The sequence below is a fragment of the Camellia sinensis genome, chromosome 4, assembly GCF_055761805.1.
Source record: "Camellia sinensis isolate YWXY chromosome 4, ASM5576180v1, whole genome shotgun sequence".
NCBI lineage: Eukaryota > Viridiplantae > Streptophyta > Magnoliopsida > Ericales > Theaceae > Camellia > Camellia sinensis.
The window spans coordinates 211,462,925-211,486,831 of NC_138964.1; the positions used below are offsets into that span (position 1 = coordinate 211,462,925).

At 34.5% G+C, this 23,907-nt stretch overlaps 1 pseudogene across 1 annotated transcript; it reads right to left on the reverse strand.

The window, feature by feature from the left end:
- Positions 1-1,684: 1,684 nt before the first annotated feature.
- LOC114291228 (pre-mRNA-splicing factor SLU7-B-like) lies at positions 1,685-7,911 on the reverse strand (annotated as a pseudogene). Its single transcript, XR_014328344.1, has 4 exons — positions 7,545-7,911; positions 6,457-6,519; positions 2,664-3,075; positions 1,685-2,416 (listed from the first exon to the last, which is right to left on the reverse strand). The product of XR_014328344.1 is annotated as a pre-mRNA-splicing factor SLU7-B-like (transcript).
- Between the last annotated feature and the right edge of the window lie 15,996 nt (positions 7,912-23,907).

Genomic DNA, 23,907 nt, shown 5'->3' on the forward strand with positions numbered 1-23,907 from the left:
AAACTAGTTTTTAAAAATAAAACCAAACATATTGAAATTGATAATCTCCCACATTCTTTGGAAAAGGTTAAATTATCTCAAATTAGCTATCTCAACTTAAGAGTGTGTTTGGGCATGATGGGTTCATTTTGCGATCTAATTCAATGATCACTTTAATTTTACAATTCAATAACTAGAATATTTAAAACTCTTCCAAAAGTCATAATGAAAACACAAATCACTAAATCACCTCGTTTCACTAGCAAAACTTTTACCGACGAATAGTGTTATCATCGCTAAATGTTTAACTCTTTGCCCACGCCAACTTGTCATCACCAAAAGTAAGCACACTAATAACAACGCTCATTGTGTTGCTAAAAAATAAGCCTCATAGCTAAACTTTTGAAATTTTGGCACCAACCAATGATTTTGGCGCTTAGTGAACGTTATGCGTTTTTAGCGATGGCAGTAAATTTCGTCGGTAAAGGTCTACTTTTACCAACGAAATTCATCATTGTGTCGCCGAAAATATACTTTTGGCTATGAAAAATTGACGTCGTCGCCAAAAATACAATTTCTTGTAGTATTTTCTCTAATCTCTCTTCATTCTTTTTTGTGCGAAAAAGAACGGGAAAACTTGGAAAGGAAAATGAATTAATTGTAACAGCTATCTTCTTCCTCCTGCAATTTAATTGAACCTCAACCTGTCCATCTTTTCCTGTACAACTATTGTTGAAATCCATTCATTTTCACTATCTCCAACTTGAATGCCTACGTCCTTTGCCACGCCAGTAAGGTCCGTTTTGCGTTGTTATAATTAGATCGTTGGATGTAGCTAATAAAGAAGCACTACTAAAATTTCAATTTTTTGCGATGGTAAAATGTCGTCGCTAATGCTCTTAATGCCGTCGCAAAAAACTTTTTGCGACGGGAAAAGGGGGGTCGCAACTGCAGGCGTTGCAAAAGAGTTTTTGCGACGGTACAGTGCCGTCGCTAATGTTTTGCGATGGCATTTTTGCCTTTTGCGACGGCACTTTGCAATCGCTAATAATGTTTGAAATTTCTTGACTTTTCGCGACGGCACTATTTTACCATCGCTAAAAATGTTATTTAAGACGGCAAAAAATGTCGTCGCTAATAGTCTTTTTTTTTTTTGCAACGACAAAAATACTGTTTTTGTGACAGTATGATACCGTCGCAAAAAGTATAAAAAATATGAAATTTTCTATTTTTGCGACAATGTACTACCGTCGCAAAAAGTATTAAAAAATAATAAAATTTCTATTTTTTGCGACAGTTTAGTGTCGTCGCAAAAAGTAAAACCTATAACAAAATCAATAAAAATATTAAAATTTTATGTTTTTGCGACAGTGTAATACCATCACAAAAAAGAAAAAAACATCTTGCGATAAAATTATTAAAAATATTAAAATTTCTCTATAATAATTGCATAATAATATAAAAATTCCTGTAAAAAAATAACAATTCATAATTACACATCAACAAAATTATCCCACTACATAATGTTCCATAATACATATATAATGTTTAAATACATGATTTTGTTCATAATTCAAGATAACATAAACCAAAATTAAATGTTTTTCTCATCATTCTTCGTAGATAACAAAAACAAAAGTTAGCCACATTCTCCACATGCATGCATTCCACAACACAAGGAGCACACTCGTACATGGGAAATATCTAAAAAATAAAATAAAAATAATTAATGACAATATAATTACGTGTTAATGTTAATTACAAAAAAACATAAAAATTTAACTACTATAGCATCAAATACAACATTTTTTTTGTTAGTCATCAAATCTCACATGGATAATTAAACATCTCAATCAAATACAAAAATAAAAATTTAACTGCTATAGCATCAAATACAAAAAAAAAAAAAAAACATAAAAATTATATCTGAAATCTGGCTCTAACTCCCAACAACATTAAATACAACATTTTTTTTGTTAGTCATCAAATTAAACATCTCAATCAACAATGAGAACAGATGCATTTCTAAGAAAATTAAGCAATGGAAATAAGTTATGACACCTTCAAAGAAATGTCTGCCTTTTAGTATCTATACAAAAGTTCATCATCCTTCAATTAATTGGCATATACGCATATATTATGTTTATACACATAAAGGTGTATATATATCCTAGACTGAGCTATAGGCTACACAACAAAATGTAAACCTCTAGACCTATATGTATTTTATTCATGGAGTTCCATAACCATGTTAATATGTGGTTAAGCAAGCTCCAAATGCTCTTTGGAAGAATCAAATTTTTATACACTACTCAAAACAGACTTCTTAAAAACATAGGCCTTTCTAATGTTGTAACGGGTTTTGGGATCATAATGGGCAGAGTTTACATCAAGATTAAGAAGGTATTTTGTTGTGTCCTCCCAAATACGCAGGTTCCTGACAAGAAAAAGAAAACAAACAAATTTTTCCAACAAAAAATTGAGAAAACAATTTCCACATCACAAAACCAACAAGCATGCATACAAGGTAAACCTATCTCCTATTCAACAATGAAACCCCTCAACCCCAAAAACAAAATAAAAAGTAAAAAAACTTGGCTGTATGATAGTTTTTAATAAATGGCAGGAACAAGAAAACAATAAAAGGAGGAAGAAAAAAAATAAAGAAAAGAAAGAACAATCACCTTACAGTTCCTGTACTCCCACCACCTGTTGTTCGCACACGCTTCTCAACCTTTGCAAAGTCCATCTGTTTGCTCTCATCAACCTTGGCTTCATCTACCTTTAGAGCATCTTCATTGTCTTCATCATCACTAACCTCATCCTCTCCATTTTGGTTACCATTTTTCTCTTCTAATTTTTTGAGTTGTTGCTCCTTCAAGTATTTCTTTCTAGCTTCATCCCTTGCTTCATATCTCTCAATGACATAGGCATAGCTAGCTGCATCATAGCCATTCCAACGTTCCCGTTTGCCATCATAATCCAACTCAAAGGTCTCTTTTCTCGTCTGGCGCAATGTTTTTGTCTGTCCACTTTGCTCCCACTTTCCGTGGCCTGTCCATGCATGACTTTGAGTCATGTGTCATGGCTCCGCAGCTGCAGCAGAGTGTAACAAGAGCTCATATCAATTCAACTGTAGTTCCCCACATTCATATTAAAAAATACACATAACAAAATGTGGTAGCCTTCCCAAAATTATAGTCAAAGTAAGTTATTTATACTTGAGAAAAAGAAAAAAAAAAAAAAAAAAAAAAAACACAACTTAGTTCAAGCATTCAAATTTGCCATCTCCAACAATGATATGTCATAAATTCAAAAAGTTTACGATGAGCTAATTAAATGTTAGCGACCACCACACACACACACACAAAAAGAACGAAAAAAAGATGGTATCGAAAATAAAGGGAAGAGCTCTCTTGAAGATCTCCCCCAAAGGTACCAACTATGTGATGATATGGAATCAACTAAACTATACAAGACCTAATGAGCATTAACAGCAAGTTATGCCTCGTGTAATGAATAACTCTCCTACTAGCAAGGGCATCTCCAGAAAATCTTCCCTATAGTGTGCAAAGCACATGCTATAATGCAGTTAATTGCTCAACACAAGATATCAAAAGAATAATTAAATAAATCCAATTATGTGCAGTGAGCAGTTTAACAATCATCATAAAATTGGCATGTTAAAATTTTCAATGTATTAAGCAAAATGATATGCTAAGACTTAACCACAACCAACCCCAGCCACACTATCCCCATCCCACCAATACCTTTTCTTCCCTCCCTAAGGCAGAGTTCTCATCTATAAGGCAGGGTAGAACCTCCATAGTTTAAACATTGGTACTGAAACAAGCAGATTACATGAAACTCTTCTACAACTAAAATCTATATTGATTACATCTTCATGTCAATGACTAGCCATTGCGAAAATTAATGAAAAGAATAGAGAACGCATGCATGCACCATACATAGAAAGAAAGAGAAAGAAAGCAACTTTCACTTATTTTTCACAAGCACCCTTCCTAAACGTTTCAGCCTGATAAATTTTTGCACCTCTGTCATACCATGATTTGGTATAATTTGAAAGAAAATAAGGTACCGCCTTCCACTCCACTAGATCTTCCACCCCATCTCACTATAACAGAAAATACTCATCAACTTTTCCAACCCACGAGCCACAAACATAGTAATTTGTTAGTAATGAGCGCCCATGTGGCATGACCATTTGTATTTGAATTTGAATCTTATCCAAATAGGTTTTGAAATTGAATTCAAACCTATTTAGGATAACCACTCAGGATACAGATATTATCTCCATTAACTGATATGGATAGATAATAATAATATATTATATATCTGAAATATGGGTTATGGATGAAAAAGAGAGAAACAACGTATGATCTGAGTTTTACCCATATACTGACTCTCTCCCAAAAACAACGATCAAGTCATTTGCACTGTGATTTGTGTGGGTGATATTCAATCTGTGATATCACTTCACTGTTGGGTTGGTTTATCAGACTCTGGAAGCACGTGATTTATCCACGAGGTTCTATCATCAAAAAGGTATGATCTAAACATTTTATCCGCTGCATTTTTTATACTTTGATTTAACATAATTGTAGAGAAGGACATGAAGTATGCAGGCATGCTACACAACGTGCTCTTAATAGGGAGATCCACTTGGGTGAACTTTTATTACTTATCAAAAAAAAAGATCTAATCTAACTCTATTGTAATATGCTTTCTGAAGTTCTTAATGGATCCTCTTATGGTTGTCCTCATACGTCTATATAGACGAGCCATCTGAGGTATTTGCAGGACAAAAGTTAAAGTCACATGAAGTTGCAACTAATGTGCTTTTAATTTGTATATCCTACATGGTTCTTCGAATGCAAAATCTATGGTCAAAAGTACTGAGAGTTAAGACCATATGGACCCCTATCTTCAGCTTCGAAACAAATTACTGATATTATACATCAAAATATTTATAACTGTCACATAATACAAAATACATTTTATAGACTTTGTTTACCAATAGAGGTTAATCAACAAAGTCCCTACTAATTTTATGGCTCAGGCATTTGCTACAAGTTTAATTACACTCTCTTCAAGGTTGAACAGTCAACACTGAGCATAACAAGGAAAACCAATAGGATATAAATCTCAATAGCCTAATTTAAACATAAGAAATATCAACCTGACATTAACAAATTCAAGAATGAAGACAAATACAAGGTTTCCAAAGAACAACATTTAAGAGGGATAAATCAAGTGTGTCTGCAAGTTCCTTAATGAATCCAAGGCCCTACCTGTTTAACAGAAACAATCGGGCAGAGATTATCAAACTTGTCAAGTTTGTTTGAGTACATGGTGTCAAAGTAACTGTATATTGCATTCTTCAGAATGCCAATTGGATGTTGATCCCTCCTATGAAGTCGCATTCCAAGTTTAATAACTATTGAATCTGGAACATTGTTTGTTGAGTAATCCCTCACTACATCTACAAATTCAATTATCAAAGTATATCAGTCAAAAAAAAAAATCTGAAACCGTTTTAACAAACTCCTACTGGTAACAACCTTCTCTGTGCAATAGATGAAATACAAATTATAAAAGTTGCACCTCAAGTTGAAAAAATCACATCAATAACATTATTTTCCCAGTCATCCCCTAGAACGCCACTAACCAAAGACATCAATTCGGTTGATGAAATTTTCAAAACTAAACAAAAAAGGGTGTCATGACCCAGTTGCAGCAATACGGATTAAGTAAATACCCATTAAAATCCCCTCCACTGAGTTTTTCTAAAATGAAGGGAGACCCATTTCCTTTACTCAAATTTCTATCCAATCCAAACCTTACACTTGGCACTTTTACCCAAACTTTCAACTAATCTGCTTAACTCCAATCCATAGCTTCCATTCAAAATTGACGCTTTGGCAATTTTACTTAAACTTCTTCTCAATTTCACACACAAAAAAAGAAAAAGAAAAAGAAAAAAGAACCCTAGATTCTTTAAATTAAGACCTAAATTGAAAACTCAATACAATGCAAAAAGAAAAAAAATGCAGACATAATTTGATCATCAACATTTCAAAAGATCCATAACAAATTCCAATTTCGACAAATAGGAAGTACACAATGTCAAACAAAAACGCATAATTACGTCCAACCCAGATAGCCAAAATTCAAAATTGGGGTGAAGACTTCAAATCCAATTAAAACCCAGAACCACAACAACAAAATTGCAAGTTGTTTGGGACCTACTAGAATAAGATATTAATAAGTGTATTTTTAACTTTTTATAAAATGATGCGTAGAAAAGTAAAGAAGAGATATTGATTAATGTGATTTAAAAAAGATAAAAAAATATACTTAACTTATGCCAAACCAAGCCTTATTGTCATACCACCTCTCTAGTAATATATTTTCGTAAAATAATAATAAAATTATTAAAATAATTTATTCCCAGACCTGCCTTACGTGCTTCTTCCAATTCCAGCTGCTTTCTATGGTCCTCCCTAGATTTGAATGCCACTGCAAGTATCACAATGCCAAATCGAGAATCATATAGTGAATCGAAATCCTAAGTTTGGAAATCATGAATCGAATCGAATCAAATCGAGAATCGTTAAGATTCAATACAAGGTCCAGAGAATGATGCCAAACAATCGTATATACAAAAACAATGAAATATATTAATTTTGATATACATTATAAAATAGTTCTTATATAAGCACATGATTATATTGTCTAACTGGGAAGACATTGCCTTCATAGTAAAAGATGTAGGTCCAAATCCCACAAACTTTGAACCCAAAAGGAATCCTATATAGAGTCTTCTATATAGAGTATAATAAAAAGAAGAATGAAATAAAATTCTTTATTTTAAAACCTAAAACACTTCATTAGTTTTGACCAATCTCTAAAACATCTTTTCACATTTGTGACGATAATCATGATAAAACATGGAAAATAAGGTTTAAAAAAATAGCATTTCCAACTCCAAACAAAATTATCCTTGAATTACTTTTACCAAACATATTTCAAATGTTGGTCAAGGTGGAGTCCTGTCCACCTCCATTTTTTTTCATAGCCATCTCTGAAAGAATATGAAGTACATTAGAAGATTAATTTCTCATTAGAGTTTTGTAAAAACTTAAGGTGCAAAATTTACCTGTTTCTGTGCATTTTTTACTCTATTCTATCTATTATGTCATAAAACACACAACTCACTTTTTGAAGCTTTGTCACACAATTTTGATTTTCCAAAAATCACAATACCATTTGTTGCTGATCAAAAAATAATAATAACAAATAAATAAAATAGAATCACAATACCACCAACTAAAAGGAAACAACAGAACATTAAGCCCAACATATATATAAAATCCCAAAAGTTCGTAATGTTGTCAAAAAAATATAAAGAATTTTATAATTTCTTTTTAATTTTTTAGATCTGGAGGAGTCAATACATGGTTGACTGGCTCAAATCGAACACACACACACACACATACACACACACACACAGCGAGAGAGAGAGAGAGAGAGAGAGATGAAACCTGGACCGGCTTGATAGGCATTAGCATATGGAGGCGCCTGAGGGAGGAACAGGTTGAGGGAAGCTGATGGCGGGTTGAGGATGAGAAGGAGGAGGAAGAGGGTAGTTGGAAACTCCCTGGAAGGTTCCGTAGTGTGGTTGAGGCGGATCGGCGCTGGCGACTCCTCTCTCCTTCCCCCCTTCACCCATCTTTTCTTTTCCCCAAAATACACTAAAAACTTCTAGGGCTTCTTAGATGATAAGTGAAGAAGATGATGACCAAGGTCACACCCTAGTCTGCCGCCGCACGCTAAAGAGAGAGAGAGAGAGAGAGCCATAAGAGGAGATTAGGGATTTTTGGTTCTTGAGATCGGGGATTGTTTGGTTGGGGAGGGAAAACCGAGCGGGAATGGAAAAAAAAAGGGCTAAGCCTCATATTATTTTTATTTTTTATTTTTTTTATTTTTTGTCACAAATGAATATTTAAACAACAAAATAAAATGGTGTCATTTAACTTTTTTTTCCCTTTTTTTTTTTTTACGATGGGAGTTGTCATTGCTAAAAAATTTAATTTTTTCTTAAAATAATTTTTTTTTTTTTTTGTAGTTAATGACATTTTTTTTTTATTTTTCATTTTTTTTAGTTACTAAGATTGAAAATTTATTTGTTTCATTTTTTTTAAATGAAATTTTTATTTTTATTTTTTTTTTTTGTAGAAGTAAGGGTAATATTTTAATGAAAATATTTTCCGTTAAAATAAAGTTAATTTTTTTTGTCAATGAAAAATATGTTTCTGTGGCCCTTTTTTTTTTGTTACTAAAAATCAAGAACTAATTTTTTGTGGTAGAAGAAAGGGAGTGGCAGTAATGGTGAAAGTAGTGGACAAGAGGTGGTGGTGGCGAAGGAGATTAGTGGTGAAGTTGTGGTGGTGGTAGAGGAGATGGAGTGGTGTGGTGGAGGAGAGGTAATGGTAGTAGTAGTAGCAGTAATAGTAGTGGTGGCGACAGTGGTAGTATTGGTAATCGTAGAGGTGGAGTGGCAACAGTGGTAGTAGTGGTGATAGTGGAATGGCATTTGCAATAGTGGTAAATGTGGTCGAGGAGATGGGTGGTGAGAGAGAGAGTTGAGTGAGAGACAGATAGAGAAGAGAGATAGAGAGACAGAGACAGAGACAGAGACAAAGTGATGAGCGAGAAAGAGACAAAGTGGTCGCTAAAAGTGCATTTTCTTGTAGTGGATCGATAAATTGAGAGGGAGCTCAATAAATAGAGAAGAGATGAGGGAGAGGGTGAGCAAGGCGAAACAGTGAGGGAGAGAGAGAGAGAGAAACAAACAGACAGACAAACAAACAAGTAGACAGAGAAAGAGAAGAGTGATGAGTGATGAGTGAGAGAGACAGAGACAGAGAGAGAAAGAGAAGACAAAGAGAGAAAGAGATAAAGAGAGAGACAAAAAAAGAGAAAAAGAGAAAAAGAGAAAAAAACAAGAGACGAGCAAGAGATAAACAAAAAGAGAGAGAAAGAAAGCGAAAAGAGATTAATGAGAGAGAGACATAGAAAAAAAAGAGATAGAGAGAGAAGAGAGATGAATGAGAGAGAGAGAGAGAGACAAAAAAAAGAGAGAAACAAAAGATGAGCGAGAGAAAAAGATAGAGCGAAAAAAGATAAACAAGAGAGAGATAGAGAGAGATGAGCGAGAGAGATAAAGAGATGAGAGAGAGAAGAGAGAAAAGAGAGATGAGAGAGATAGAGAGAAGAGAGATGGGTGAAAAACATATAGAGAAAAAGAAAGAAACAGACAGACAGACAGAGAAGAGTGATAAGTGAGAAAGAGAACAAGAAGAGAGACAGAGACACAAAGAGAAGACAGACAGACAGAGAAGAGTGATGAGTAAGAGAGAGAAAGAGAAGAGAGATAGAGACACAGAGAGAAAGAGAAGAGAGACAAAGATAGAGACAAAGAGATAAGAAGATAAAAAAATGGATAAAAAGAGAAATGTTATATCAAAAGAGTAAGACGACGTCGTTTTTTTTATTTTTTTTTATTTTTTTTTTTGTGATAGAAAAATACCATTGCATTTATTTAAATCATTTTGTGACTATATATATATGAAGCAATCTCAAAGCCACAATATATATATTATTTTTTTTTACTTTTTTTTTTTTTTTGCAACGGTACCTATTACAGTCGCAATTTTATTTTATTTTTTTGCGATTGTAGCTGGTGCTGTTGCAAAAATTCTATTTTTTTTGCGACAACAATCACTACTGTCACAAATACTCTATTTTTTTTTTGCGACAATAATTTCTACAGTCGCAAATACTTTATTTTTTGCGACAGCAAGTTGTACCGTCGCAAAAAGTCACTTTTTTCACGAAGGCAAGCTGTACCGTATCAAAAAGTCACATTTTTTTGCGACGGCAAGCTGTGCCGTCTCAAAAAGGCACATTTTTTGCGACAGCAAAGCAAAACATCACATTTTTTTGCGACGGCAAGCTATGCCGTCTAAACAAGGCGCATTTTTCGCAACGACAAGTTGCGCCATCGCAAAAAGTCACATTTTTTGTGACGGCAAATTGTGCCGTCTCAAAAAGTCACTTTTTTTGCGACGGCAAATGTGCCATCGCAGAAAGTTCCGTCACATTAACCCACTTTTCTTGTAGTCAAGGCTCTTTTTTTTCACAGGCATGTCGTGGAATGCAATGGGCAGAGTTTAACTATAGAAGAAATATAGCAATGTCTATGCTAAGATACAGGGAAAAGATGCACTGAAAGCCCACCAGCATGGTCAAACTTGAAGACTGGAGATAAGCAGGCGATCAGGTATTCACAATGCATGAAGAAAAAAATTTCAAAAATTTTTAACTTGCATTTGTTGTCGGGGTGAAATGTTATGTCATGATTACTGTTAAGCTCGATCTGTTGGAAGTAGTCTATTTGGCTGATTTTGGGATAGTCCCCTTGTTATTTGTTTGCCCGGTGTTTGTAGTCTCCTATTATCACTTGGGTATCAGTTTTGGACGGGGAATCTTATTGATTCACGATGGTGTGGTGATGTGAAATTTGTGTTGTGCGTAGAGCCCCGTGCTTGGCGCACTCACTTATCTATTTTATTTCCATTGAGTTGATGTGTCAGTTATGGGTCTGGTTGTTTGTTGTTGCGAATTGTTGATTTTCGGAAATAGAGTTATATCCTTTAACATGGTTGAGTTGCGATTTGCATTGAATTTTGATGTTTGATTTTCGATACGCGTGTCAGTTGAGTGAATTAAAAAGGGGTTCTTGTAAGGAAAGGAATATGGCTATAGTGTTAGTTTGAACAAAAGGGTTTTGGAAGCAAAACGAGATTCTGTCTAGGCTATCAAAATAAGTTGGGGCAGCATTGGGGCTGCAAATGAGCTGAATTATTTTTAAAAATTATTTATGACCTAAAAGATAAATTGATTCAAAAATAATAAGTATTTTTTTTTTCACCCAATTTTTTTTTAGTTTTTTAGTAAAAAAAAGAAATTTGAAACTAGTTTCTAAAAATAAAACCAAACATATTGAAATTGATAATCTCCCACATTCTTTGGGAAAGTTTAAATTATCTCAAATGAGCTATCTCAACTTAAGAGTGTGTTTGGGATTGATGGGTTCATTTTGTGATCTAATTCAATGATCACTTTAATTTTACAATTCAATAACTAGAATATTTAAAACTCTTCCAAAAGTCATAATGAAAACACAAATCACTAAATCACCACGTTTCACTAGCAAAACTTTTACCGACGAATAGTGTTATCGTCGCTAAATGTTTAACTCTTTGCCCACGCCAACTTGTCACCGCCAAAAGTAAGCACACTAATAGCAACGCTCACTGTGTTACTAAAAAATAAGCCTCGTAGCTAAAAGTTTGAAATTTTGGCACCAACCAATGATTTTGGCGCTTAGTGAACGTTATGCTTTTTTAGCGATGGTAGTAAATTGCGTCAGTAAAGATCTACTTTTACCAATGAAATTCATCACTGTGTCGCCAAAAATATACTTTTGGCTATGAAAAATTGGCGTCGTCACCAAAAGTACAATTTCTTGTAGTATTTTCTCTCAATCTCTCTTCTTTTCTTTTTTGTGCGAAAAAGAACAGGAAAACATGGACAGGAAAATGAATTGATTGTAATAGCTATCTTCTTCATCTTGCAATTTAATTGAACCTCAACCTGTCCAGCTTTTCCTGTTCAACGATTCTTGAAATCTATTCGTTTTCACTATCTCCAACTTGAATGCCTAGGTCCTTTGCCATGCCTGTATGGTCTGTTTTGCGTTGCTATAATTAGATCGTTGGATGCAGCTAATAAAGAAGGCTCCTTTTTTTCACAAGCATTTAATGGAATGCAATGGGTAAAGTTTAACTGTATAAGAAATGCAGCAATTTCTTTTGATACGATACAGGGAAAAGCTTTACTGAAAGCCCACCAACATGGTCAAACTTGTAGACTGGAGATAAGCACGGGATCAAGTATTCACATTACATGAAGAAAACATTTTCAAAAATTTTTAAGATATATTTGTTGTCGGGGTAAAATGTTATATCATGATTACTCTTAAGCTCGATTTGTTGGATGTAGTCTATTTGCTTGATTTTGGGAAAGTCCCCTTATTATTTGTTTGCCCGGTGTTTGTAATCTCCTATTATCACTTGGGTTTAAGTGTTGGACAGGGAATCTTATTGATTCACTATGGTGTGGTGATGTGAAGTTTGTGTTGTGCGTAGAGCCCCGTGCTTGGCACGCTCACTTATCTATTTTATTTCCATTGAGTTTATGTGTCAGTTATGGGTGTGGTTCTTTGTTCGTGCGAATTGTTGATTTTCGAAAATAGAGTCATATCACTTAACATGGTTGAGTTGCGATTTGCAATGAATTTTGATGTTTGATTTTCCATACGCGAGTCAGTTGAGTGAATTAAAAGGTGGTTCTTGTAAGAAAAGGAATGTGGCTGTAGTGTCTGTTTGAACAAAAGGGTTTTGGAAGGAAAAGGAGATTCTGTGTAGGCTATCAAAATAAGTTGGGGCGGCATTAGGGCTTTAAATGAGCTGAATTATTTTTAAAAATTATTTATGACCCAAAAGATAAAATGATACAAATATAAAAAGTATTTTTTTTTTATTTTTTCACGCAATTTTTTTTTAGTTTTTCAGTAAAAAAAGAAATTCGAAACTAGTTTCTAAAAATAAAACCAAACATATTGAAATTGATAATCTACCACATTCTTTGGAAAAGTTTAAATTATCTCAAATTAGTTATCTCAACTAAAGAGTCTATTGGGGCTTGATGGGTTCATTTTGTGATCTAATTCAATGATCACTTTAATTTTACAATTCAGTAACTAGAATATTTAAAACTCTTCCAAAAGTCATAATGAAAACACAAATCACTAAATCACCTCGTTTCACTAGCAAAACTTCCACCGACGAATAGTGTTATCATCGCTAAATGTTTAACTCTTTGCCCACGCCAACTTGTCATTGCCAAAAGTAAGCACACTAATAGCAACGCTCATTGTGTTGCTAAAAAATAAGCCTTGTAGCTAAAAGTTTTGAAATTTTGGCACCAACCAATGATTTTGGCGCTTAGTGAACGTTATGCTTTTTTAGCGATGGTAGTACATTGCGTCGATAAAGGTCTACTTTTACTAACGAAATTCATCACTGTGTCGTCGAAAATATACTTTTGGCTATGAAAAATTGACATCGTCGCCAAAAGTACAATTTCTTGTAGTATTTTCTCTCAATCTCTCTTCTTTCTTTTTTGTGAGAAAAAGAACGAGAAAACTTGGACAGGAAATTGAATTGATTGTAACAGCTATCTTCTTCCTCTTGCAATTTAATTGAACCTCAACCTATCCAGCTTTTCCTGTTCTACTATTGCTGAAATCTATTCATTTTCATTGTCTCCAACTTGAATGCCTAGGTCCTTTGCCACGCCTGTAAGGTCCGTTTTGCGTTGCCATAATTAGATCATTGGATGTAGCTAATAAAGAAGGCTCCCTTATTTCACAGGCATTTAATGGAATACAATGGGTAGACTTTCACTGTAGAAGAAATGCAGCAATTTCTTATGCTAAGATAGTGGGAAAATCTGCACTGAAAGCCCACCAGCATGGTCAAACTTGAATACTGGAGATAAGCATGCGATCAGGTATTCACATTACATAAAGAAAACATTTTCAAAAATTTTCAACTTGTATTTGTTGTCAGGGTGAAATGTTATATCATGATTACTTTTAAGCTCGATTTGTTGGATTTAGTCTATTTGGTTGATTTTGGGACAGTCCTCTTATTATTTGTTTGCCCGGTATTTGTAGTCTCCTATTATCACTTCGGTATAAGTGTTGGACAGGGAAACTTATTGATTCACTATGGTGTGGTGATGTGAAGTTTGTGTTGTGCATAGAGCCCCGTGCTTTGCGCGCTCTCTCATCTATTTTATTTCCATTGAGTTGATGTGTCAGTTATGGGTCTGGTTGTTTGTTCTTGCGAATTGTTTATTTTCAGAAATATAGTTATATCCTTTAACATGGTTGTGTTGCGATTTGCATTGAATTTTGATGTTTGATTTTTGATACGCATGTCAGTTGAGTAAATTAAAAGCGGTTCTTGTAAGGAAAGGAATGTGGTTGTAGTGTCAGTTTGAACAAAAGGGTTTTGGAAGGAAAACGAGATTCTGTGTAGGCTATCAAAATAAGTTGGGGCGGCATTAGTGCTGCAAATGAGCTGAATTATTTTTAAAAATTATTTATGGCATAAAAGATAAAATGATACAAAAAGAATAAGTATTTTTTTTTTTTCACCCAATGTTTTTTTAGTTTTTTAGAAAAAAAAAAAGAAAGAAATTTGAAACTAGTTTCTAAAAATAAAACCAAACATATTGAAATTGATAATCTACCACATTATTTGGAAAAGTTTAAATTATCTCAAATTAGCTATCTCAACTTAAGAGTGTGTTTGGGCTTGATGGGTTCATTTTGTGATCTAATTTAATGATCACTTTAATTTTACAATTCAATAACTAGAATATTTAAAACTCTTCCAAAAGTCATAATGAAAACACAAATCACTAAATCACCTCGTTTCACTAGCAAAACTTTTACCGACGAATAGTGTTATCGTCGCTAAATGTTTAACTATTTGCCCGCACCAACTTGTCATCGCCAAAAGTAAGCTCACTAATAGCAACGCTCATTGTGTTACGAAAAAATAAGCCTCGTAGCTAAAAGTTTTGAAATTTTGGCACCAACCAATGATTTTGGCGCTTAGTGAACGTTATGCCTTTTTAGCGATGGTAGTAAATTGCGTCAGTGAAGGTCTACTTTTACCAACGAAATTCATCACTGTGTCACCGAAAATATACTTTTGGCTATGAAAAATTGATGTCGTTGCCAAAAGTACAATTTCTTGTAGAATTTTCTCTCAATCTCTCTTCTTTCTTTTTTTGTGCAAAAATGAACGAGAAAACTTGGATAGGAAAATGAATTGATTGTAACAGCTATCTTCTTCCTCCTGCAATTTAATTGAACCTCAACCTATCCAGCTTTTCCTGTTCAACTATTGTTGAAATCTATTCATTTTCGTTGTCTCCAACTTGAATGCCTAGGTCCTTTGCCACGCCAGAATGGTTCGTTTTGTGTTGCTATAATTAGATCGTTGGATGTAGCTAATAAAGAAGGCTCATTTTTTTTCACAGGCATTTAATGGAATGCAATGGGCAGAGTTTAACTATAGAAGAAATGCAACAATTTCTTATGCTAAGATACAGGGAAAAGCTGCACTTAATGCCCACCAGCATGGTCAAACTTGAAGACTGGAGATAAGCATGCGATCAGGTATTCACATTACATGAAGAAAACATTTTCAAAAATTTTCAACTTGTATTTGTTGTCGGGGTGAAATGTTATATCATAATTACTGTTAAGCTCGATTTGTTGGATGTAGTTTATTTGGTTGATTTTGGGATAGTCCTATTATTATTTGTTTGCCCGGTGTTTGTAGTCTCCTATTATCACTTGGGTATAAGTGTTGGACATGGAATCTTATTGATTCACTTATCTATTTTATTTCCATTGAGTTGATGTTTCAGTTATGGGTCTGGTTTTTTGTTGTTGCAAATTGTTGATTTTCAGAAATAGAGTTATATCCTTTAATATGGTTGAGTTGCGATTTGCATTGAATAATGATGTTTGATTTTCGATACACGTGTCAGTTGAGTGAATTAAAAGGGGTTCTTGTAAGAAAAGGAATGTGGTTGTAGTGTTAGTTTGAACAAAAGGGTTTTGGAAGCAAAACGAGATTCTGTGTAGGCTATCAAAATAAGTTGGGGAAACATTATGGCTGCAAATGAGCTGAATTATTTTTAAAAATTATTTATGACCTAAAAGATAAAATGATACAAAAATAATAAGCATTTTTTTTCACCCAATTTTTTTTTTTCAGTTTTTTAGTAAAAAAAGAAATTTGGTACTAGTTTCTAAAAATAAAACAAAACAAATTGAAATTGATAATCTCCCACATTCTTTGGAAAAGTTTAAATTATCTCAAATTAGCTATCTCAACTTAAGAGTGTGTTTGGGCTTGATGGGTTCATTTTGTGATCTAATTCACTGATCACATTAATTTCACTTGCAAAACTTTTACCGACGAATAGTGTTATCATCGCTAAATGTTTAACTCTTTGCCCACGCCAACTTGTCATCGCCAAAAGTAAGCAAACTAATAACAACGCTCACTGTGTTGCTAAAAATTAAGCCTCATAGGTAAAAGTTTTGAAATTTTGGCACCAACCAATGATTTTGGCGCTTAGTGAACGTTATGCGTTTTTAGCGATGGTAGTAAATTGCGTCGGTAAAGGTCTACTTTTACCAACGAAATTCATCATTGTGTCGCCGAAAATATACTTTTGGCTATGAAAAATTGACGTCGTCGCCAAAAGTACAATTTCTTGTAGTATTTTCTCTCAATCTCTCTTCTTTCTTTTTTGTGCGAAAAAGAACGGGAAAACTTGGAAAGGAAAATGAATTGATTGTAACAGCTATCTTCTTCCTCCTGCAATTTAATTGAACCTCAAACTGTCTAGCTTTTCCTGTACAACTATTGTTGAAATCTATTCAATTTCACTGTCTCCAACTTGAATGCCTACGTCCTTTGCCACGCCCGTAAGGTCCATTTTGCGTTGCTATAATTAGATCGCTGGATGTAGCTAATAAAGAAGGCTCTTTTTTTTCACAGGCATTTCATGGAATGCAATGGGTAATGTTTAACTGTAGAAGAAATACATCAATTTCTTATGCTAAGATACATGGAAAAGATGCATTAAAAGCCCACCAGCTTGGTCAAACTTGAAGAGTGAAGATAAGCATGCGATCAGGTATTCACAATGCATGAAGAAAAAAATTTCAAAAAATTTCAACTTGTATTTGCTGTCGGGGTGAAATGTTATGTCATGATTACTGTTAAGCTCGACTTGTTGGATGTAGTCTATTTGGTTGATTTTGGGACAGTCCCCTTATTATTTGTTTTCTCGGTGTTTGTAGTCTCCTATTATCACTTGGGTATAACTGTTGGACAGGGAATCTTATTGATTCACCATGGTGTGGTGATGTGAAATTTGTGTTGTGCGTACAGCCCGTGCTTGGCGTGCTCACTTATCTATTTTATTTCCATTGAGTTGATGTGTCAGTAATGGGTCTGGTTGTTTGTTGTTGCGAATTGTTGATTTTCGAAAATAAAGTTATATCCTTTAACATGGTTGAGTTGCGATTTGCATTGAATTTTGATGTTTGACTTTCGATACACGTGTCAGTTGAGTGAATTAAAAAGGGGTTCTTGTAAGAAAAGGAATATGGCTGTAGTGTCAGTTTGAACAAAAGGGTTTTGGAAGCAAAACGAGATTCTTTCTAGGCTATCAAAATAACTTGGGGCGGCATTAGGGCTGCAAATGAGCTGAATTATTTTTAAAAATTATTTCTGGCCTAAAAGATAAATTGATTCAAAAACAATAAGTCTTTTTTCTCTTTCACCCAATTTTTTTTTAGTTTTTTAGTACAAAAAGAAATTTGAAACTAGTTTCTAAAAATAAAACCAAACATTTTGAAATTGATAATCTCCCATATTCTTTGGAAAAGTTTAAATTATCTCAAATTAGCTATCTCAACTTAAGAGTGTGTTTGGGCTTAATAGGAAATTATTTTGTGATCTAATTCAATGATCACTTTAATTTTACAATTCAATAACTAGAATATTTAAAACTCTTTGAAAAGTCATAATGAAAACATAAATCACTAAATCACCTCGTTTTACTTGCAAAAGTTTTACCGACGAATAGTGTTATCGTCGCTAAATGTTTAACTCTGTGCCCACGCCAACTTGTCATCGCCAAAAGTAAGCACACTAATAGCAACGTTCATTGTGTTGCTAAGAAATAAGCCTCGTAGCTAAAAGTTTTGAAATTTTGGGACCAACCAATGATTTTGTCACTTAGTGAATGTTATGGGTTTTTAGCGACGGTAGTAAATTACGTCGGTAAAGGTCTACTTTTACCAACGAAATTCATCGTTGTGTCGCCGAAAATATACTTTTGGCTATGAAAAATTGACGTCGTCGCCAAAAGTACAATTTCTTGTAGTATTTTCTCTCAAACTCTCTTCTATCTTTTTTGTGCGAAAAAGAACGGGAAAACTTGGGCGGCAAAATGAATTGATTGTAACAGCGATCTTCTTCCTCTTGTAATTTCATTGAACCTCAAACTGTCCAGCTTTTCCTGTTCAACTATATTGTTGAAATCTATTCATTTTCACTGTCTCCAACTTGAATGCCTAGGTTCTTTGCCACACCTGTAAGGTCCGTTTTGCGTTGCTATAATTAGATCGTTGGATGTAGCTAATAAAAAAGGCTCCTTTTTTTCACAGGCATTTAATGGAATGCAATGGTTAGAGTTTAACTGTAAAAGAAATGCAACAATTTCATATGCAAAGATACAGGGAAAATTTGCACTGAAAGCCCACCAGCATGGTCAAACTTGAAGACTGGAGATAAGCATGCAATCAGGTATTCACATTACGTCAAGAAAAAAATTTCAAAAAATTCAACTTGTATTTGTTGTCGGGGTGAAATTTTATATCATGATTACAGTTAAGCTCGATTTGTTGGATGAAGTCTATTTGGTTGATTTTGGGACAGTCCCCTTATTATTTGTTTGCCCGGTGTTTGTAGTCTCCTATTATCACTTGGGTATAAGTGTTGGACCGAGAATCTTATTGATTCTCCACGGTGTGGTGATGTGAAGTTTGGGTTGTGCATAGAGCCCCGTGCTTCACGCGCTCAATTATCTATTTTATTTCCATTGAGTTGATGTGTCAGTTATGGGTCTGGTTGTTTGTCGTTGCGAATTGTTGATTTTCGGAAATAGAGTTATATCCTTTAACATGGTTGAGTTACGATTTGCATTGAATTTTGATGTTTGATTTTCGATACGCGTGTCAGTTGAGTGAATTAAAAAGCAGTTCTTGTAAGAAAAGGAATGTGGCTGTAGTGTGTAGTGTCAGTTTGAACAAAAGGGTTTTGGAAACAAAACGAGATTCTGTGTAGGCCATAAAAATAAGTTAGGGCGGCATTAGGGCCGCAAATGATCAGAATTATTTTTAAAAATTATTTATGATCTAATTCAATGATCACTTTAATTTTACAATTCAATAACTAGAATATTTAAAACTCTTTCAAAAGTCATAATGAAAACACAAATCACTAAATCACCTCGTTTAACTAGCAAAATTTTTACCGACGAATAGTGTTATCGTCGCTAAATGTTTAACTCTTTGCCCACACCAACTTGTCATCGCCAAAACTAAGCACACCAATAGCCACTCTCATTGTGTTGCTAAAAAATAAGCCTCATAGCTAAAAGTTTTGAAATTTTGGCACCAACCAATGTTTTTGGCGCTTAGTGAACGTTATGCATTTTTAGCGATGGTAGTAAATTGTGTCGGTAAAGGTCTACTTTTACCAATGAAATTCATCACTGTGTCGCTAAAAATGTACTTTTGGCTATGAAAAATTGATGTCGTCGCCAAAAGTACAATTTCTTGTAGTATTTTCTCTAAGTCTCTCTTCTTTCATTTTTGTGCGAAAAAGAACGGGAAAACTTGGACATGAAAATGAATTGATTGTAACAACTATCTTTTTCCTCCTGCAATTTAATTAAACCTCAACCTGTCCAGCTTTTCCTGTTCAACTATTGTTGAAATCTATTCATTTTCATTGTCTCCAACTTGAATGCCTAGGTCCTTTGCCACGCCTGTAAGGTCCATTTTGCGTTGCTATAATTACATCGTTGGATGTAGCTAATATAAAAAGGCTCCTTTTTTTCACAGGCATTTAATGGAATGCAATTAGTAGAGTTTAACTGTAGAAGAAATGCAGTAATTTCTTATGCTAAGATACAGGGAAAAGCTGCACTGAAAGCCCACCAGCATGGTCAAACTTGAAGACTGGAGACAAACATGCGATCAGGTATTCACATTACATGAAGAAAACATTTTCAAAAATGTTCAACTTGTATTTGTTATCGGTGTGAAATGTTATGTCATGATTACTGTTAAGCGCGATTTGTTGGATGTAGCCTATTTGGTTGGTTTTGGGACAGTCCCCTTATTATTTGTTTGCCCGGTGTTTGTAGTCTCCTATTAACACATGGGTATAAGTGTTGGACAGGGAATCTTATTTATTCACTATGGTGTGGTGATGTGAAGTTTGTCTTGTGCGTAGAGCCCCGTGCTTCACGCGTTCACTTATCTATTTTATTTCCATTGAGTTGATGTGTCAGTTATGGGTCTGGTTGTTTGTTGTTGCGAATTGTTGATTTTCGGAAATAGAGTTATATCCTTTAACATGGTTGAGTTGCGATTTGCATTGAATTTTGATGTTTGATTTTCGATACGCGTGTCAGTTGAGTGAATTAAAAAGGGGTTCTTGTAAGGAAAGGAATGTGGCTATAGTGTCAGTTTGAACAAAAGGGTTTTGGAAGCAAAACAAGATTGTATGGAAGCGAAACGAGATTCTTTGTAGGGTATCAAAATAAGTTGGGCCAGCATTAGGGCTGCAAATGAACTGAATTATTTTTAAAAATTATTTAGGACCTAAAAGATAAAATGATGCAAAAATTACAAGTATATTTTTTTTTTCACCCAATTTTTTTTTAATTTTTTAGAAAAAAAAGGAATTTGAAACTAGTTTCTAAAAATAAAACCAAACATATTGAAATTGATAATCTACCACATTCTTTGGAAAAGTTTAAATTATCTCAAATTATTTATCTCAACTTAAGAGTGTGTTTTGGCTTGATGGGTTCATTTTTTGATCTAATTCAATGATCACTTTAATTTTACAATTTAACAACTAGAATATTTAAAACTCTTCCAAAAGTCATAATGAAAACATAAATCACTAAATCACCTCGTTTAACTGGCAAAACTTTTACCAACAAAGAGTGTTATCGTCGCTAAATGTTTAGCTCGTAGACCATGCCAACTTGTCATTGCAAAAACTAAGCACACCAATAGCAACTCTCATTGTGTTGCTAAAAAATAAGCCCCATAGCTAAAAGTTTTGAAATTTTGGCCCCAACCAATGATTTTGACGCTTAGTGAACGTTATGCTTTTTTAGCGATGGTAGTAAATTGTGTCGGTAAAGGTCTACTTTTACCAACGAAATTCATCATTGTGTCGCCGAAAATATAATTTTGGCTATGAAAAATTGACGTCGTCGCCAAAAGTACAATTTCTTGTAGTATTTTCTCTCAATCTCTCTTCTTTCTTTTTTGTGCGAAGAAGAACGGGAAAACTTGGACAGGAAAATGAAATGATTGTAACAGTTATCTTCTTCCTCCTGCAATTTAATTGAACCTCAACCTGTCCAGCTTTTCCTGTTCAACTATTGTTGAGATCTATTCATTTTCACTATCTTCAACTTGAATGCCTAGGTCCTTTGCCACGCTTGTAAGGTCCACTTTGAGTTGCTATAATTAGATCGTTGGTTGTAGCTAACAAATAACGCCCCTTTTTTTCACAGGCATTTAATGGAATGCAATGGGTAGAGTTTAACTGCAGAAGAAATGCAGCAATTTCTTATGCTAAGATACAGGGAAAAGCTGCACTGAAAGCCCACCAGCATGGTCAAACTTGAAGACTGGAGACAAACATGCGATCAGGTATTCACATTACATGAAGAAAACATTTTCAAAAATGTTCAACTTGTATTTGTTATCAGTGTGAAATGTTATGTCATGATTACTGTTAAGCTCGATTTGTTGGATGTAGTCTATTTGGTTGATTTTGGGACAGTCCCCTTATTATTTGTTTGCCTGGTGTTTGTAGTCTCCTATTATCACTTGGGTATAAGTGTTGGACAGGGAATCTTATTGATTCACTATGGTGTGGTGATGTGAAGTTTGTGTTGTGCGTAGAGCCCCGTGCTTCGCGCGCTCACTTATCTATTTTATTTCCATTGAGTTGATGTGTCAGTTATGGGTCTGATTGTTTGTTGTTGCGAATTGTTGGTTTTCAGAAATAGAGTTATATCCTTTAACATGGTTGAGTTGCGATTTACATTGAATTTTGATGTTTTATTTTCGATACACGTGTCAATTGAGTGAATTAAAAAGGGGGTTCTTGTATGGAAAGGAATGTGGCTGTAGTATCAGCTTGAACAAAAGGGTTTTGGAAGTAAAACGAGATTTGGGGTGGCATTAGGGCTGCCAGTGAACTGAATTATTTTTAAAAATTATTTATGACCTAAAAGATAAAATGATACAAAAATAATAAGTATTTTTTTTTTCACCCAATTTTTTTTTAGTTTTTTAGAAAAAAAAATTTTGAAACTAGTTTCTAAAAATAAAACCAAACATATTGAAATTGATAATCTACCACATTCTTTGGAAAAGTTTAAATTATCTCAAATTAGCTATCTCAACTTAAGAGTGTGTTTGGGCTTGATGGGCTCATTTTGTGATATAATTCACTGATCACTTTAATTTTACAATTCAATAACTAGAATATTTAAAACTCTTCCAAAAGTCGTAATGAAAACACAAATCACTAAATCACCTCGTTTCACTAGCAACAGTTTTATCGACGAATAGTGTTATCGTCGCTAAATGTTTAACTCTTTGCCCACGCCAACTTGTCATCGCCAAAAGTAAGCACACTAAAAGCAACGCTCATTGTTTTGCTAAAAAATAAGCCTCGTAGCTAAAAGTTTTGAAATTTTGGCACCAATCAATGATTTTGGCGCTTAGTGAACGTTATGTTTTTTTAGCGATGGTAGTAAATTGCGTCGGTAAAGGTCTACTTTTACCAACAAAATTCATCACCGTGTTGCCAAAAATATACTTTTTGCTATGAAAAATTGACGCCGTCGCCAAAGTACAATTTCTTGTTGTATTTTCTCCCAATCTCTCTTCTTTCTTTTTTGTGCGAAAAAGAACATGAAAACTTGGATAGGAAAATGAGTTGATTGTAATAGCTATCTTCTTCCTCCTGCAATTTAATTGAACCTCAACCTGTCCAGCTTTTCCTGTTCAACTATTGTTGAAATCTATTCATTTTCACTGTCTCCAACTTGAATGCTATAGCGATCCCAGTTTTCCCCTGTCATTTGTTGTATTCCGAACTCGAGTCTATTGGTTATATGTTGTTGTTTGTATCTCGTTTCCATCCTCTGATTCTCTTTATTTGAGTTTTGGGATGTGTTGGGTGAGTTTGGAATAGGTTGGTTGTCAGTTTGAACAAATGGTTTCTGCCCAGGATTTTGCTTCTTCGCTCGAGCGAGGCCTGGGTATTTGCTTCCTCGCTTGAGCGTGAGTTCTTGCGCTCGAGCAAGGATTGAGGGTCTTCAGATTTCTTTTCAGACGCTGCTTCTTCTCAAGTGAGCTTTCTTGCACTCGAGTGAGCCTGGTCTGGTGTGTCTCTTCGCTCGAGCGAGCAGTCTTGCGCTCGAGCGAGCCCTAAGTTTTGTGTTTCTTCGCTCAAGCAAGAACTCTTGCGCTCAAGCATGCGTCTGGGTTGCAGACCTGAAGCTTCGTATTGTTCACTCAAGCGACGCTTCTTGCGCTCGAGCGAGGTTCTTTTGTGTCTGGTCGCTCGATCGACCACTCCTTCGCTCGAGCGAGCCTCGATTATATCAGTTGGCAGCATCGTGATATTCATCACTTTTGCATTATCTTTTTCGTTCCAAACCCTAATATCAACAGCCTCTCTCTCTACACACACCCTCTCTCTACAAATACTCCATGTTCTAGAGGTTCTCTACCCTAGTTCCTTTGTAAGAAAGCTAGAGTATTGCGTGGACTTCTTTTTT